At 40.6% G+C, this 17530-nt stretch overlaps 1 pseudogene; it reads right to left on the reverse strand.

Moving 5' to 3' along the window:
- Positions 1-5255: 5255 nt before the first annotated feature.
- Positions 5256-5898, reverse strand: LOC119057804 (peptidyl-tRNA hydrolase 2, mitochondrial-like; annotated as a pseudogene).
- Positions 5899-17530: the final 11632 nt, after the last annotated feature.

Below are 17530 nucleotides of genomic sequence, written 5' to 3' on the forward strand. Positions count from 1 at the left end.
AAGGCACAAAAATGGCTCTGTATAAACATGTTATAAAGTATGCTATTAGCTATCTCATGGATAAAGACCTACCATTTTATATACCCAATAATGCATCATCCCAACATATGTCTTCCCTTCTGCAAATAATACCCCCCTATATCTTAGACCTGCTCCTTCTCTCTACTCCCTTGAGCCCAGACTCTCTACTTCACCCCTTATTCCAGCCGTGGGATGGCTACCATGTCCCTGCCGCATGGCTAACAACTGATTGGCCCACGTGTAAGCACTTGACTCAAAATGGGCCAATATAAAAATTTCTTCATGATTTTTGCTGGGTCACAGAGGAAACCTAAATTAGTTACTCTTTGGTGGTCATTTTAGTTTGGATTTCAGCCCCCATGCCCCACAAAATTCTGAAACAAGAATACAGGTACAAGCGGTTTATTGGCAGATGATCCCCGGGAGAATGGTAAGAGAGTTGGAAGTAAAACAGGGAAAGGAAGACGGTAATGATGAAAGGTGTTGAGTCCTGCTGGGCACCCGCTGTGAGACCTATAAAACAAAACTCAGCATTATCCCCTCAAAGAATGAGGAAGTGAGGTATTTATGCACCGATTCCCATCCCTTTTCGGATGAAGGTTACTCCTGGGTATGATAACCACTGGGTACCTTTGGCCCGACCCTACCTGCTATCCCAGCTCACTCCCCGAGCCACTGTTCTCAGGCAGAAAGTTACAGGTGCTTGAGGTAGGAAGCCTGGGGCAGATAGAACAATTCCCCAACTGTAGGAGACGTCACAGATGAGCCAAGGAGATTCATATCAGATGGGCCAGGGCAGCAACAGCATCTGGTACAGAGGTGAATGACAAAAATTCTAGGGAATTGTCAGTGGGCTGTGCTTCCCACCACGTGGACGAGTCTGGTCTACAGCTTAAGAGAAGGAAGCCTACTTGCAGTTAAAGAGACAACAGAGTGGCAGCTGGAATCCCTGGCTCCAGCTGTTTTTAAGGCCCAGGCCCCAGCTTTGTCTGTTCAACCTTGTCGAAGATTCAGTGAGCAATTAAAATCACCTTTGTATCTCAACAAATTTGAGTTGGGTTTCTGTCATGTAGCCAGAAAAAAACCTGACAATTAAACACACTATATTATCATCTACGTTCCTATAATGAGATTTCAATACTTTCACCCTAAAATCCCATTGTATAAATGTGTTTAAAGCATAGTAACAATTATGGAAACTTTAACACTGATCTCCATAGTAGAGTATTGCTTTACTTATCTTTAAATTGAGGAATTGTTTAAATTTCCTCAAATATTTTCTTCATTTATCCACTGCTGTTATATATATATTTGTACAACCAAATGTATCAGACTTCGTAAAACAGTCTCCACCTGTCTTGAGGATTATTTTGTGAAAAAATAGTATTCAATAACTCTCTCTCTTGAAAGGACTTTACATTTTTCCAACTGTATTTGCTAGGTATAAATTGTACAGTAACTGAAAAAATATTGGTGGCAAAAAAATCTAAAAGGAAGTGAAATACAACTCACCTTAAAACATTTTGAGGGGCAGGAAACAAAAACATATGCATATTTACTTCCTGATTCTGAGAATCCAGCAGTGTTTTGAGACCTACGGAAGATGATTTTAATGTGCAGTTAAGTTGAAAAAAATAAAACAAAAAATATCAAGATATATGCAACACACACAGATACACACACTTTATAGACAACCCAATAAAAACATTCCCCAGAGCACATTTTGCATTTCTCAAGTTGCTTTTCTTTTGCAATTTACACTGAAAAAGCACCTGTGGGATATAAGCAAGCTAAGACATAGTCAAATCAAGGCGCAGCAATGCAGATCACGGGATGATTGCCGTTGCTAGGTCTCTCCTACTGCACACCGGCTGTCTGCCTGTGAAGAATCTATTCTCCAGGCTCATTTTTCCTTCCTGGAGTAATATTTTAAATCATTATATAAAATATTTCAGTATATACAACATACCTTAAAAGTAATACTTGTAGACATTAACAGCTTAAACAAGGAGCCCTGCTTCATAACATTTCATAGACCAGCCATCCTGTTTCCTTTGTAATTTTCACCTTATCTATTTCATTGTTCCTGGTTTATATAAACATAAAATTGAGAATGTTCTTGATTCTGGAAATAGGTAAGAGCCTTACTACGTATCAAAGCAATTATCTGAGTATTTTTTTTGAAAGGCAACTGGAAAGCAAGGTGTTTTTTTGAATTATCTAGATAGCTCTCAACTGTATCATTCATTGTGTTGGAATAGAAATTACCTAAATATTATTTTCATTGTATTGCTTCTTGAATGGGGAATGATAAAAATTAATGCCTACCTCTTGCATTCGAGACAACCGATGCAAACATGATTTTCATTTCTCTTATTTTCCATTACCTAGATGTCTCCTTTGGAAAATAGTGTAGTATGCTATCAAACATGAGAGTTCTAGAATTATAACTAATTAGTTACTCAATCTTTATGTACCTCAGTTTCCACACCTGTAAAAGTGCGATATTAAAGCACCTGACTCATAAAGTAGCAGTAAAGATCAAATGAGATAAATCTAGTAGAATGCTTAGAGAGTAAGGGAAAGCCTGTGTCTTGAAGTGGTATCTGTGCAGCTGCGTCCATGGCAGCACTGTTCACAGCAGCCAAAAGGCAGCAGTCCACACGACCATCGATGGAGGAGCAGGTAAACAAAATGTGGTCAATACACACAGTGGTGCATTTTTCGGTCTTAAAAAAAAAAGGGAATTTTGATATATGCTAAAACACGGATGAACCTTGAGGACATTCTGCTCAATGAACTAAGCCAGTCATAAAAAGACAATAACTATCTGGTTTCACTTACATGAGGCACCAAGAGTAATCACACTCATAGAAACAAAGCCGAATGGTGGTGGCCAGGGTCTGGGAGGAGGGGCAGTGGGAGCTGCTGTTTAATGGCTATAGAATTTCAGTTTTGCATGACAAAAATGTCCTGGGGATGGCTCGTACAGCAATGAGCATGTGCTCCACTCTGTTGAACTGTACACAAAGGGTGTAAAGTGGTAAATTGTACATGTACTTTACAGCAGCTTTTTAAAAAATGAATAAATGGACAAGAAACTTCAAAAATAAAAGATTGTACTTTTACCTTAAAAACCCCACTTAGAAAGTGCATGGCATAGAGAGCTTTCATAGAAAGAGGCTATTGTCTTTGATTTTTCTCATGTTCTGTGGTCTCACATAGGTATTTAATTAATATAGGAACAATTCTCTGGGTTCAAATGGAAACAAGCAATTCAGTTTTTTCTGGAGTTGTCCAGGAGGCTCTGGGTGGGGACGAGCCCCATGAGGAAGGAAATGCCTGGGATCAGATATCCGAGCAAGGATCAGAAGCACAAGTGCTGAGCTCTCTGTGGGGTGACACCAAAAACCTGGCAGCCAACCAATTAGCTGTTGGTGTGAATGAAGAAGAGCTATTACAGATTCTCATCCTTGGTCCAGCAGTGGGTCATTGAAACTCTCTACCAGCCATAAAAGAAGACTAAGAGGTGATCAACTCAAGCACAAGAAGAATAAATAATATCCATCAGACCTACGGCATTCAGAGCTCCCATCAACCACCCTGACAGCAGGGGAACTCCCTGCGCTGAGCTGAGGGAAGCTGAGTGATAGAATACGACGTGAAGTTGAAAGAGCACGATAAACCAATCTAATCACTGGGGATGGGGCCATAAATTCCAAATACCTTGGAGTACACTTAACAAGAAAGCTGAAGTAGCAGCTGATGTGAAGAAAAATACGAAATTTTACTGAGGAACATAAAAATGCCCCTAAATAAATGGAATAAAATACTTTGTTCTCAGGTGAGAAGAATTATTATAAAATTTCAAATCTCCTACATTTCATTACAAATTTATTTTTTTAAGATTTTATTTATCTTCAGATGGGAAGGAAAGGAGAGAGGAAGAGAAACATCAATGTATGGTTGCCTCTTGTGTGCCCCCTGCTGGGAATTGGCCTATGACCCAGGCATGTGCCCTGACTGGGAATCGAACGGCAATCCTTTGGTTCCCAGGCCTGTGCTCAATCCACTGAGCTTACACCAGCCAGGGATTGCTGTAAATTTAATATAACTCCATTTAAAGTTTCAATTCCAAATTATACAACAAAAAATAAAGAATGAAATTAAAACTCTTTTTTAAAAGATTTTATGTATTTATTTTTAGAGAGGATGGAAGGGAGGGAGAGAGGGAGAGAAACATCGATGTGAAAAACACTGATCATTGCCTTGCACACCTACCGGGGACTGAACCTGCAACCCAGGCTGGTGCCCTGAGGAGGGATCGAACTGGTGACCTTTCATTTTGCAGGACAACACCCAACCAACTGTGTCACACAGGTTAGGGCAGAATTAAAACTCTTAAGCAAAATAACTACATGTAATTCTGGCATAATACTAGACAGCTAAGTCAATAAAACAGATTGTAAAATCTATGATACATCCAAGAAAGAATACTTAAGAATTTGGGATTAGTGAAGCACTTTTAGAATCAGTACAAAAAGAGAAGATTTTTAATAAATGGTTGCTTTAAAATTTTGTTAATGCTGGAAAAATCCAAGTTACAGTCTTTACTTAATACCTTATATTAGCATATATTTGTATATTTCAATATGCTTTGAATCATGTATCATAAAAATGCAATCAATGTATTATTTATACAATTGGAAAAACAAAAAAGATTAAAAAAGAGCTCAAATGACCAATGTAACTTCCAGAAAGTGTTCAAAAACATTACAGTTTAGAATGTGGAAATAAAATAATGAAAAGTGAGTTTAGCCTATCAAATTGGATTTTAAGAAATGATACCACAAATGCCAGTGAGGGTTCAGGAAAAGGGGCACTTCCATAAGCTGCATGTGAAAATGGAAACTGGTTAGTCTCTCAAGGAGCAGTTTGGCGATCTGCTTCCGAAGTGTTAAAAAACACTTAGACCTTTTCACCAAGCTTCCGATGGTAAAAAATAATGAGAATTTCACTACCTAAAAATATTATGATCTCTGTAACCTGAAAATATGAAATATTTTTCTGTTGCAAAACACCATATGTTGAATTTAAAATAAACTTCCTTTTTAAATTCTGGGGGAAAGAATGAGGAGAGGGAAGGTGGGGTGGGGGGAGAACTGTAAAACAAAACAAATTTGCTTATGAGCTAAGATTTCAGCAGCCCCTCAGGGGTTCATTGGTATCAGCAATCAGGGGTTTTCCTGGTGGGGGGTGGAGTTCAGCTTTTGTTGTTTGAATTTGACAGTTTCAAACACTTGTGGTGGTGGGACCATCATCACACAAAATGCCACCCAGCAACGTTTTAGGTGACCAGTGACTTTGTCAATTAGGTCTGCTGGTCCCAATTCCTAGGACAGTTTGACAGTTTGGTGCTATCTGAGTATGTCAAGCATCCCGAATTAAATTTATAGCCATTCCCTACATTTTCTGGTGGGTCAGTAACTCAGTCAGAGTTTCGTCATTAGGGGCTTTGATCACCACTCTGGGCTGGCCATTGTCCCAGAAGTCCCACTGTTCGAGCAGTTCAGGGTTTCTCCTTTCAATTTGCTTGTAGGCAGAAACAGGAGCATGAGGACACTGGGCAGCCAATTTCCCTTTTCCCACCTTTAAAGTCATTTAGAAGCATAAGAATTAGTGTGTACTCTCTCCACTCTCTCCTCACTTGCTTCACTTCTGGTCTGTGTCTGTCTCACTCCCGAGCTTTTGGGGAACATCCCAAAGCGAACGCAGAGGCCCCAGCCCAGGCACATGCTACAAGCTACTCTGTCTTGCAGCCTACCTGAACGCACCAGGATGAGCCAAACACTCCCTAACCAAGGATTCGGAGACCATCTAGAGCATCTCTCCTCTGCCTCACTCAGGTCTTTAGGTTCTTTGCTTCTGGGTAGTGAAAACACTACCCAGAAGTGTTCACTCCCAGAGTGTTCTAGGAACTTATCTGTATCAGTGTCCCCGCTGGCGTTGCTGGGAGAGGCTGCGTTCAGGTTCAGTGAATTTTTGGGGGAAGACTCTCAACACTCATTTCATGATGGGTGATGTAGAGGGCACCCACCCACACAGTGCTGAGTGCTCAGCAGTTTTTGACTAAAAGAGCCTGACTCCTGTGCCCCGCCCTCCCTATTCACCCTACCTCACCCTGAGCAACAGTTTGTTTGTTTCTTTAGATGAAAAAAATCCTCAAAGGGAAATGTTTTGCTGATGCGGAAGAAGTGAAACAAAAAACCAAAAGGCATCAAAATCGATGAGTTCAAAAACTGTTTTGAGCAGTGGGAAAAAAGTGTCAATAGGTGTGCTGCATCAAATGGAAAGTGTTTTGAAAGCAACTGAAGTTTACCATACAAGAATAAATATACCCGATATTTTATAAATACGTTCCTTTTTTGGACGGTCCCCTCTTGTATAGTGGATTTTCTCATTCTCTTTTACCAATTTCACCAATCTCCTATGGCCAAGCATTTAGACTGTCATCAGGGTTTAGCTACTACAAATAAAACTTTAATGAGTAACATTGAACATAGGGCATTTTGCACTTATACAAGTATGTCTGTAGGAAAAAAATTCTAAGAAGTAGAATAGCTATGTAGCAGGATACAGCTTCAGATACATATGGTCAAGGTATCCTTCCTACCCATTCATCAGTCCACCCACTGACCATCTATGGGAAACTGCCTGCTTCCCCAAACTCAGGCCAGTGTTTTATGAAACGTGTGGACATTTGCCCATTAGAGAGTGCAAAAATAGTGTCAGCGATGCTTTAATCTGAATGGTTGTTATTATGAGTGGCATTAAGTTTCTTTAGGTTTAAGAGGAGATTATAGTTTCCTTTTCATGAATTCCTCATAACCTTTATTCATTTTTCAGTTGTGTTTTGTTTTTTGCTTACTGATATTTTTGAAGGTTTCACATTTAAAAATAAGCCCTCTGCTTATGATTTTAAAGGATTTTTTGTTTTATTTCATCTCTGATGTTTGAACAGCTTCGGATATAATTGATTTATAATAAACTACTTATAAAGTGTATAACTTCAACATCTTTTAACAGCTTTATTGGAGTACAATTGACATGCAGTAGACTACATTATATTTAAAATATGCAGTCTGGTACATTTTTACTGGTGTTTACACTGATGAAATAATCACCACAATCAAAATAATGAACATATTCACCTCCCAAAAAGCTCTGTGCTCCTCTCAGGCTCCCACCCCAAGCCCCAGGCGACAGATCTGCTTTCCGTCACTACTGATTGGTTTGCATTTTCCACAGTTTCATGTAAACGGAAACATTCAGTATTTACTTTTTTTGTCTGGCTTCTTTCACTCTGCATAATTATTATGAGATTCATCTAATGTTTTGTGTGTCGATAGTTTTTTTTATTGTTGAGTAGTACTCCACAATTATCTCAAATAATTTTCAAATGGATTCAGGAAAGATATATGCAAACATATACGCACATGTACCTTCACAGAGAGAGACCGCTCAGCCGAGCGCCGTGACGCACCTCCTGGAACCCTTTCTGCTTCTGCACAAACGCTGGTTCTCCCACAGAGACTGGCGCCGGTGGGAAGAAGGTGGTCCTGTGGCCCAGACATATGCAACCGGCCAGTCCGTCCTCAAAGGCCTGGTGTCCTATCACCAGAAATGCGTGGATGAAGATTCAAGAAAGAGATCAAAGACATTTGCATCCAGTATGGCCACACCCTGCTAATAACTGACCCCTGGCACTGCGAATCCAAGAAGTTTGGAAATCCCAGTGTGTGCCCAGCTGCCGAGGAGCAAGGTTTATCTTTATATTACGCAATGATCATGGGATTTTAAGGTTAATAATGAGGAATGGAGGATTCTTCCAGTTTAAGATGATGTGAACACACACATCTATTTTTCTCCCTCCCAAAACCTCATGAAAGTATAATAAATAAGTTTTGTGGACTATGTAAATCCATAAGTGTGGGCAAAACAGTGGAGGAAACAACAGCAACAAATATTTGGAAACTTGAACCCAAAAGAACCAATTCCCCAGCTGGCAGCAAAGGAAAGTTCTAAATCAACATCATTTGTACCGCAGTTTCAAAAGGATCAGGAATTGCAACATCAGAAAAATCTGAAACAGGTTGTGAAAGAGAGTTCCCAAACAAGGAGGTAAGTATTGTCTGAGTAACAGTAGGATCCCAGGCCCTTACTCCAGCCCAGATGAAAGAGGAGGGGTGCATGAGACCCCACAGCTCGCTGATCACAGAATGCAGACATCCGGGCCTTCTTCCCCAACACAACTCCCAACGTGCTGGCCAGATATTTACCTCCCAGAAAAGAAACTGGAAAACTGTCCCACAAAAATCTGACCTGCCTAAAAGTGAAACCTGAAGACACTGACTTGAGACGTTCCCCTATAAAACGTCCCCTGGATTCCATTTTCATGAAGTTCAAGGTTGAAAAGTCCTTCCCACAGGCTTAGTGCGTGTTCCTGTTTTTAGTGTCTTTCTTGATCGTGAGCAGAGAGCCAAGAATTAAAAGCCCAATGAAGAAAACATCCACCACAAAAGATGAAAACAAAATAAGCAAACAAACAACAACAACAAAAAACCTTGGGAGGACAGAGAAACTTAAAAAATGTATCATTCTGTTCTTTTAAAAAATAGAAAGAATATACAAGTATTGCATCTATGAAAGAAAAACAAGACACTGTGAAAAAAACAGAGACCATAGAAAAGAGCTCAAAGACATTAAATGCACAGTAGCAGAACTTAAAACTTTGATTGGTAGACAGGAAGATAAAGTTGAAAAAGCCTCTCAGAAAGTAGAACAAAAAGTCAGAGATAAAAAATCAGAAAGAAAGTTAGAGCACCATTCAAGGAGGTTCAGTAACTGAGTTATGAGGCAAGAAGTCATCAATGAAAAAATTCAAGAACAGTTCTTGGAATTGAAAAACATGTGACTGTGGATAGAAAGGGCCCACAGGACCGGGCCCAGTGAGCATTTCATTATCAAATTTCAAGGCTCTAGGAAGAAAAGTAATTTCCTACAAACTTTCAGAGAAAATCAAATAAATTACATACAAAGGATGAGATATATGAACCTTTACTTCTTTTAGAGATGAATACTGAATTTTCACAAGTGAAACAGTACGATGTCTGGATTTTGATTCAAAATGATTCGAAGTTGGGTAGAAAGTGGGGGTGGGACTATGAACTGACCACTGTGGAAGCAGAGGGGGAGTTATGGGGGATTCATTATATTATTCTCCCTTTGTAGATAGATATTTAAATTTTTCTAAAATGCAGAAATTTTTTAAATGAATAGGAATGGTTTGGATTTCTCAGCAACACTGAAAAAAAAAGGCAATGGAGTAATGCCTTCAAAATTCTAAATGAAAATTGTTTCCAAACTAGAACTCTATTCTTAAACTATAAATCAAGTACAAGGGAAGTGGCCCAGGAAACAGAATGGTCTTGGATGAATCAAAGACAGTCTATCCATTGTACAAGGAAGTAAGTCCGAAAATGTGGGTGTAGACAATGGGTAGGCGGGCACATTTGATAATGCAAATAAGAGCCAGTTCTCTTCAGATTGCTTCTGACTGCTTTACTTTGAGAAGCTCTGAGTCTAGTGGGGGATAAGGATAAGAAGAAGATAATGTTTATGTGCAATAAAATAAAATAAGTTCTGCAACAGAGTTATGCATAAGATCTTAGGGGACCCCAGGCCCGTGGCTCCAGGAAAGGCTCTGTGGGGCAGGCCTGACATGGGTCTTAAAAGAACAAGTAGCAGTTACACCGATGAAGAAGGAAAGGGGACATTTTCAAGGTAGAAAGACCGCCACTAACAAAGGCACAAAAGAATAAAACACCATAATATATAGAATATAGCACAGAGCCAAGCACAAGAAAGCGTTCGGGACTTACTAGCATTGATTAAATCACTGGCGTTTTCAAGGACTTGACACACCTATTGTGACTGGAGAACAGAGATGAAACCCAAAGTATTATGCAGCTGTCTGTCATCCAAGGGTTAGAAATAAGGTACTGAAAACTATTCTGAAAGAGGTACCAAGCATCTGTAAAATGTAGGAAACAACCAAGATGGTGAGTTCCTTAGCATCTTAAATGCTTCTCCTACTGATGGACTATGGCACTTAGTCGTAGGAATATTCTGGTTGATTCATGGTTCACAAATTATTTTTGAACTAAGATTGAATTTATCCTTGCCTGATGTTTCATTTGTTTAATTCAACAATGTCTATCTTTATTTATTCATTTGCTAGCTCATACTACAAAAAAGTTGTAAGTACCTATTTGTCTAAACACTGCTTATATGAAACAGTTCTAAGGAAGTTTGTAGATCAGTAGGAGAGACGGATGTTAAAGATATCTGCACCAGCCCTGACCGGTGTGGCTCAGTTGGTTGGGTGTTGTCCCACACAGCGAAGGGTCCAGTTCAATTACCAGTCAGGGCACATGCCTGGGTTGTAAGTTCGGTCCCTAGTCAGGGCAAACATGAGAGGCAATCGATCAATGTTTCTCTTCTTCTCCTTCTCCATCCCTTCCCCTCTCTCTAAAAATAAATAAATAAAATCATTTTTAAGAGAAAGTATGTGCAATTAAAAATATAAATGGTTATTTTTATATGTACAAGGTCTCTGCCATATGACACACCAGAAGGACCAAATGTTTCCACACCAATAAGGTGAGCTTCCACCTTACAAATACTCTCAAAGTATAATAGCAATTTTCAGCGCATATTATAAACAAAGTCCAGGAAAAAACTTAATTTGGATTTTATGCTTGTTCATTTCTAATGAAAATACTAAACACTATTCACATACTCATGAGAAATGCTCAGTTTTTACTTAAGATGAGTCCAGACCTATCGGATAGACTTGGAGCATTAATAAAATGACAGAACATACTACAGGGAAAGCATAACGACATAGAGTTTTTTTTTAAGTTTTAAAAAAGGAGTCTTTGACTCAAACGGAGCTTCTATTTGTCCCATACATCACCATAACCAAATGATTGTAAGTTACAATTTAACTAAAAACCAGAAGGATAAAAATAGCAAAGACTAAACATATAATATCCTTCTTTCTTCCTCCTTGCTTCTGGAAGGTGTGTCTTTCCTGAGCTATGAATCACTGCCACAGTCCTTGCAAATTTGTTCCATGAGAGGGAAGTTCCAGAGCAGCAGTAATAGTCCCATTGTGAGCTTTGCTGCCCAGGAGGGAAAGATACACAGCCTGCAGTTTGCAGAACCTTCTCTCCCCAGAGGTTGCAAGAATCAAAAACTGATGTTAAATTTCTTCCTTTATTGATTTGAGAGAGAAAGAGAGACAGACATTGACTTGTCGTTCCACTCATTTATGCATTCACTGGTTGGTTTTTGTATGTGCCCTGATCATCAAACCCACAACCTTGGTGTATCGGGACAATAGGACAAACGCTCTGAGCAACTGAGCTACCCAGCCAGGGCTGGAAACTAACGTTAAAAGAGATACATTCCACACTGTTTCATCTTAACCTTTCTGTAACCACTGTGGTGACTATATTAACATAAGACAAGATGTTGCTGCCTCCAAGCCTTCTTTGATGAGCCTTGGGTGTTGTCAGAACTAACAATACCACTGAACTTTTGACATGTCAACCCTAAAAGGTAAATGAAAGCACGGTTCATAAAACTTGCAGCTTCTACCCGATATTTTGGCAAATACCACCTTTCTATAAGCCTGAAAATAAAATGAATAAGGCTTAAATTTTGAACCAGAATCAACATTAAGGTTATTTGCTTTCTTGCAAGACTTAGTTTGATTGTTACAAAATGTTACCAAATTTCCAGAATAATAATTATTATATAAACCAGAAGTTTTTTAATGTTGTTAAAAGCATGGCATTGTCAAATGCCCATGTGACTACATCTCTGATATTTTTTCATTCCTTAAATATTCTATTTTTATATATTCCTTTTGGTTGTTTTATTTAAAAATAAAAATTAGTATTGTTTGTTTAGCTTTTCTCCTAAAACATTTTTCTTTTATATAGGAAACAAAAGTTGCAAATGACATTGTATTCAAAACTATATAACAATCAGTTTTGTACTGCTTATTTTCTTATTTGCCTTTCCAGGAAAAATTGCTTAACCAATTATGATCCTGTATTTGTGGGTGGAATTAGTGTTACTTTTCAGGCTCTTTGTCCAATTAGGTGTACAGCAGCGACACCTAGTGGACGTTTTTATACTTCTCAGGGAAGAATCATTGCACTGCCTTTCAAAATATGAAATTGTCTTGTGCATAGGGGCGGAAATTGTATGGATATTGCTAATGATTATATATCTTAATATCACTCTGGTGAGTAAAATTGTGCATTTACAAAGTTCTCCTAACATAAAGAATAATAATCAGCCTCAATTATCGAGTATTAAAGCAAAGAGTATTTAAAATAAGTGTAAATATTAAAGTGCCAAAGGTCTGTGGCAGTGATTCATAGCTCAGGAAAGACACACCTTCCAGAAGTGGAAGCCTGTGCTTCCAATGCAGTATGCCATATTAATTATTTTCTAAAATAGACATCTTAAGGGAGGCAGAACCAATGCCTGAATTGTCAATAATAGACTTGCTCAGAGTTAAACCACTCCTTCTCGCTTTCATTGTTGCATACCTATGAAAAGGCACGATGCTGCCGTGATGCTGTCCCAGGACTTGATATGTAAAGGCAGTGAGCAAGGAACAGAGCTATGCTGATACCACCATTTTCATTTTCTTTTGCTACAATAAGTTCTGATCTGTCAGACATGCCATTAAAACCAGTGTGGGAGAGAGAATCTTACACATTCATGGCAAAACATAAATAGCTCCCTTCGAAGTGCAGTAGTGTTTCATATTGCTCTAATAAGCTCACCACTCTCTTCCCCGGAATGATCTAACCTCACTGACTGGGTACAGCTCCCTTGCTGGACTGGATTAGAGACGACCTGCCAGCCCAGACAGGCACAGCTGTGTGAAGGGGCAGCTCACCACTGGCTCCCTGCTCCAGGCCTTCATCCAGCTTGTTGTAGGGTCAGACACACTGGAAATAGCCTGGACTTTGAGTGGTACAAGAGGCAAGGGTGCAAACTGGAGTTATTTGTAAAAGGTAAAAAAGAACAGAGGCACTCAAGAGAAATTAATCATGTAATCGCTCATTAATTAATCACACAACTTCTCAGTTAACTTCTCTGACCCATGAAGCACTGACCAGGGCACTGTGAACTGCATAGCAGAGATCCACAAACTGCAGTCAGTCTGTGGTCTGTTTTAGCATGGCCTGTGAGCTAGGGATGAGTCTGAGCATTTTCAGAGGTTACTAAAAAAGAGAAAAGAAAAGCAAAACAAAAGAAAAAATATCAGTATTTGAAAAAACTCATTCTTTCCTTCTAAGTCCTCTTTTCATTCACACTGTCTCCACACTCACAACGCTTCTGACACCAAGCATGTGGGGATTCCTCCAAACAATTCTCTGCAGAGAACTGGCTGGGCGTCCTACACTTTAACTCAGTTCTGATGCTCTTGACCCAGAGGTAGTGTCGGGTCCCACAGGTTAAGGGCTCAGTTAGTGAAACTGCCTTCCACTTTGGATATCAATCACAAGCAAGAGCCACCTGGGTTACCCACAATATTTATCTGGTTTGGCTACAAACTGAAAATGTCCACAGTCCCTCCTCATGTTTGATTAATTTCTAAGAGCAACCCACAGAACTCACAAAAACGCTTACTTACCTGATTAGTTTATTAGAGTATCCGGTAAAGGATACAGATGAACAGCCAGGTGAAGAGAGACACAGGCCGGGGCTGGGAGGATCTTGAGCACAGGAGCTTCTATCCCTGTGGAGCCGGGCTGCATCACCCTTCTGGGGTGGATGTGGTCACCAGCCTGGAAGCTCTCTGAAGCCTGTAGTCTTGGGATTTTATGACAACTTCTTCATGTAGATATAATCAGTTATTAACTCAATTTCCATTCCCTCTCCTGTCTCTGGAGGGTGTGGGGGCAGAGCAATTTCCAGGCTTCTAATCTGGTGACCAGCCCCCATCCAGAAACCCACCCAGAGCTGCCACATTAGAGCAGGAGACACTGATATCCCCAGGGAATTTACAAGGGTTTGGGTAGCTTCCTGTCAGGAGTTGGGGGTCAAAAAACAAATATTGGAATAAGAGATGTTCCTAGAGCTCTTACCTGTTAAGAAAGCACAGCAGTGTTTGTTGCCCTGTACTAGGAACCAGGGAGAAGGAAGGAGAAGGAGACCAATGCATATTTTTGTCCTGTTATTTCACAATATGTGATGGAGATATATGTTGCCTGCAAAACCTAAAATACTGACTGTCTGGCCTTTTACAGAAAAGGTTTGCTGATGCTTGCTATATAGAGAATTAACCTTCAAATAAGTTAGAGTCTAGAAAGGAAATTAAAACAATAAAAATAATAAGCACAATACCATCCTTTTACCATTTCCTGTGTAATAAGCACAGAGTTAAGTGTATTACATTCATCATCTCATTTACTCTTCCTCAGAAAAACCTATGAGGAAGTTACAGTTAGTATCAATTTACCAAGGAACATCCCAAGACCTAAGACGGTTAATCACCAAGACCACATTAATGACCAGATGTGAGATTAAAGTCCTCGCTGGCTGACCCAGAGCATCAAAGCACTATTTCAGGTACACAAGTAAGAATGACAAAAGACAGAGAGTGGTAGGTATGTTGGGGACACAAAACACCACATGCACAGAGGCAGCTTTTAACAGTGGACCTTGACAGATGGGCACGGTGTAGACGTGTGACCTGGCTGTGCAGGCCAACAGCTATGGAGGTGTTGGAGGAGGGAGCGGGAGGCGTGGGGAGCAGGGATTCCCACTCAACAGGAAGAGAGTGCGCAGGAAGGGAGGTCGGAGGGAAACCCAGATTGGGGGAGATCCTAGGTAGTGCTGAACACTGAAGGGAAAAGAGGGAATTTTGATAAATGAGACTGGACATTTATGACTAAAGAATTGGCACAGTCAGTGTGATGTTTCAGGGAGATTACTCCGACAGGAATGTATTGGGTGAATTAGAGGAAGGAGAAATAGAGGCAGAAAAGTAAATGAGAAGACTATGAACAGTAATCCAGACCCAAGACTAGTAGGGAAATAACACGATGTGAGAGAGAGATGGAAGGAGTGTTGTTAAGGTCTATACATACATTTTGCCCACAATCAGTGCATAACACAAGAGGGAAGTGTAAACGGCCCGGCAATGACCCCCTTCAGGCTAACTAGTGCTTTTTCATGGCATTATCACTCTCATTCTCCAGCCTCGTGTCAATACACGCACAGACGCACCAGTTTTACTAACTAAAGGTTCCGGTGTTGGTTCTCTTGGTAAAGTCATTACATGATTTTTGTTTTCATGGAATTTTACCTGAGTAAAAATGCCAGTGGTCTGGGGTTAGGTGCGGACGTGCAGCCACCGTGTAAATGCCCACACAGTGTGATTTACCAAGTCTACAACCCACAGGATGGTCCTCTGAAGGGCGCTGACATCTGTAACGGATCAACAGCCCACACCACCTGACTCAGAAGTCAAAACTTGAGTCTTAACGCATATTTTGAAGCTCAGACGCCAGACCTCCTTTGCTGTTGTGGACTCAGATGGCCTGGTCACCAACAGCAAGCTTGGGCTCCTTTCCACCCTATTGTGCCTTAGGATCTCAAGTCCTACCACCCTCAATGCGTGAATCACCAATGAGCCCATGAGGAAAGACTGGAGTAGAGGAAGCAAGCAGGATCGTGAGAGGAGCTATTCTGGGCCTTCTCGTTATTCACGGGGGCACTGTTTATTTCACTTTGTGATTTACAACGCAGCAGCTGCGTTTCAGTTTCTGCTGTAAGGCGAGCTGCAGAGAACTCTCGCTAATTAAAATGGACAAAAGAGACCACAAATTACTTTACCAGTTACCACCAGGCTGACAGTCTACAGATTACAACTAAGTCTTGGTCAACTGCATCATGCCATAGCTCTTCAGTGTCTATTTGAGGACCTAGAGCAGGTGATGTTTTCGGCCCCGTTCCAGAGTTTAAACCCTGTGTAATATAATGTAAGCCTACCTACAGTTTTATGAGAATTACTGTTAAATTTTGAGGGGTTTGGCCAGAATGCTGTCATATTTCAGTTTCAAAGAATACATTGTGGGGGGAATGGTGTTTCCTATATATACTCCCCATTGTGGGCGACACCCATCCTGAGTTATTTATAAACTGCTGCCAAACTCTCAAAACTTTTGGACTTACAGCACCCTGAAGTTGATTCTTTCTCCTCTCTTTCAGTCTCACTGGGGGTGAGAAACAGACAGTCACAAAGCTTCGAGAGGCCCTTGGTGTGTTTGCGTGGTGGGAGAGAGCTTGTGGGAAGAAAGGAGAAACTGGAGAGTTGAGAAATGAAAGCAGTTCCTGGCAAAACGGCTGAGCACAGGAGTCACTCCGCTGTGTGGTGATTCCGTACAGGCCTGCAGGGGGAGAGGGCTGGCGAGGCGCCCCACCACAGGGCTGGACACTGGGAAACAGTGGTGGTTCCCCGGCACCGGCACAGGACTGCGCCCTGCCTCTTCAGCATGCTGTCGGGAGACTTATTTGCCAGCAAACGCATCCTTGGTCCACTGAAGAAGAAGCGAATCCACATGTATGACTTTGGGAAAGAGGCGCAGAAAGAAGGTTTCCTTTCCCCTTGTGTTGGAGACCTGGGCTCTAGCCTTGATCTAAACTAGCAACTAGATGTGTGGCCCAGGATAAAATCACTTAGCATCTATGAGTTCCAGTCATGTTTTATGAATAAAGAGGCAATCTGAGGAAGAAATTCTCCTGGCCTTAAAAGTCCCTGAGCCTATGATCTACCAGCTTATCTGGTAGATGTGGAAGTCTGGTGCAGTGGTCCTTCTAAAGTTTCTCTGTCTAGTCATGTCTATAATCAGGCCAAGTCTTGTAGTTTGTGGTATTAACACGAGGCACAAAATAACTGTGTGTCATCAGAAACAGTTTGGAAAAGACATTTCCCCTAACTAAATTAAATTTCACTGCTCAAACATAATAAAAAGCTATAGAAAGAAAGTATCAACGCCACCACAAATCAGCATTGGAGGAACAGCTCTAGAAAACATCTGGAAAATAGACTTAAGTTAACAAACCAGTAGATAAAATGTTTGATTTCCCAGTCACTGATTCTACTAACTGCAAAAGCAGTTAAAAGGTTTTATGAGGAACGATATCTTGGCACTGGATGAACAGCAAGAAAGCCAGCTGTTTGCACTTGCTGAGGAACAAGTGCCAATGTACATAGTATAATCCACGCTGTCTGCAGAGGAGGGACTGGCAAAGCAGACAACGTGGGGGAAAGCCCTGCTTGGGCAGGCGTGGTCACACTGCTGGGACCAAACAACAGGCAAGTGCCTCTTTTTACAACAATAGCTGACTT

Source organism: Artibeus jamaicensis, unplaced genomic scaffold, assembly GCF_021234435.1.
Source record: "Artibeus jamaicensis isolate MK-2021 breed Jamaican fruit bat unplaced genomic scaffold, CSHL_Jam_final scaffold_3222, whole genome shotgun sequence".
Lineage (NCBI taxonomy): Eukaryota > Metazoa > Chordata > Mammalia > Chiroptera > Phyllostomidae > Artibeus > Artibeus jamaicensis.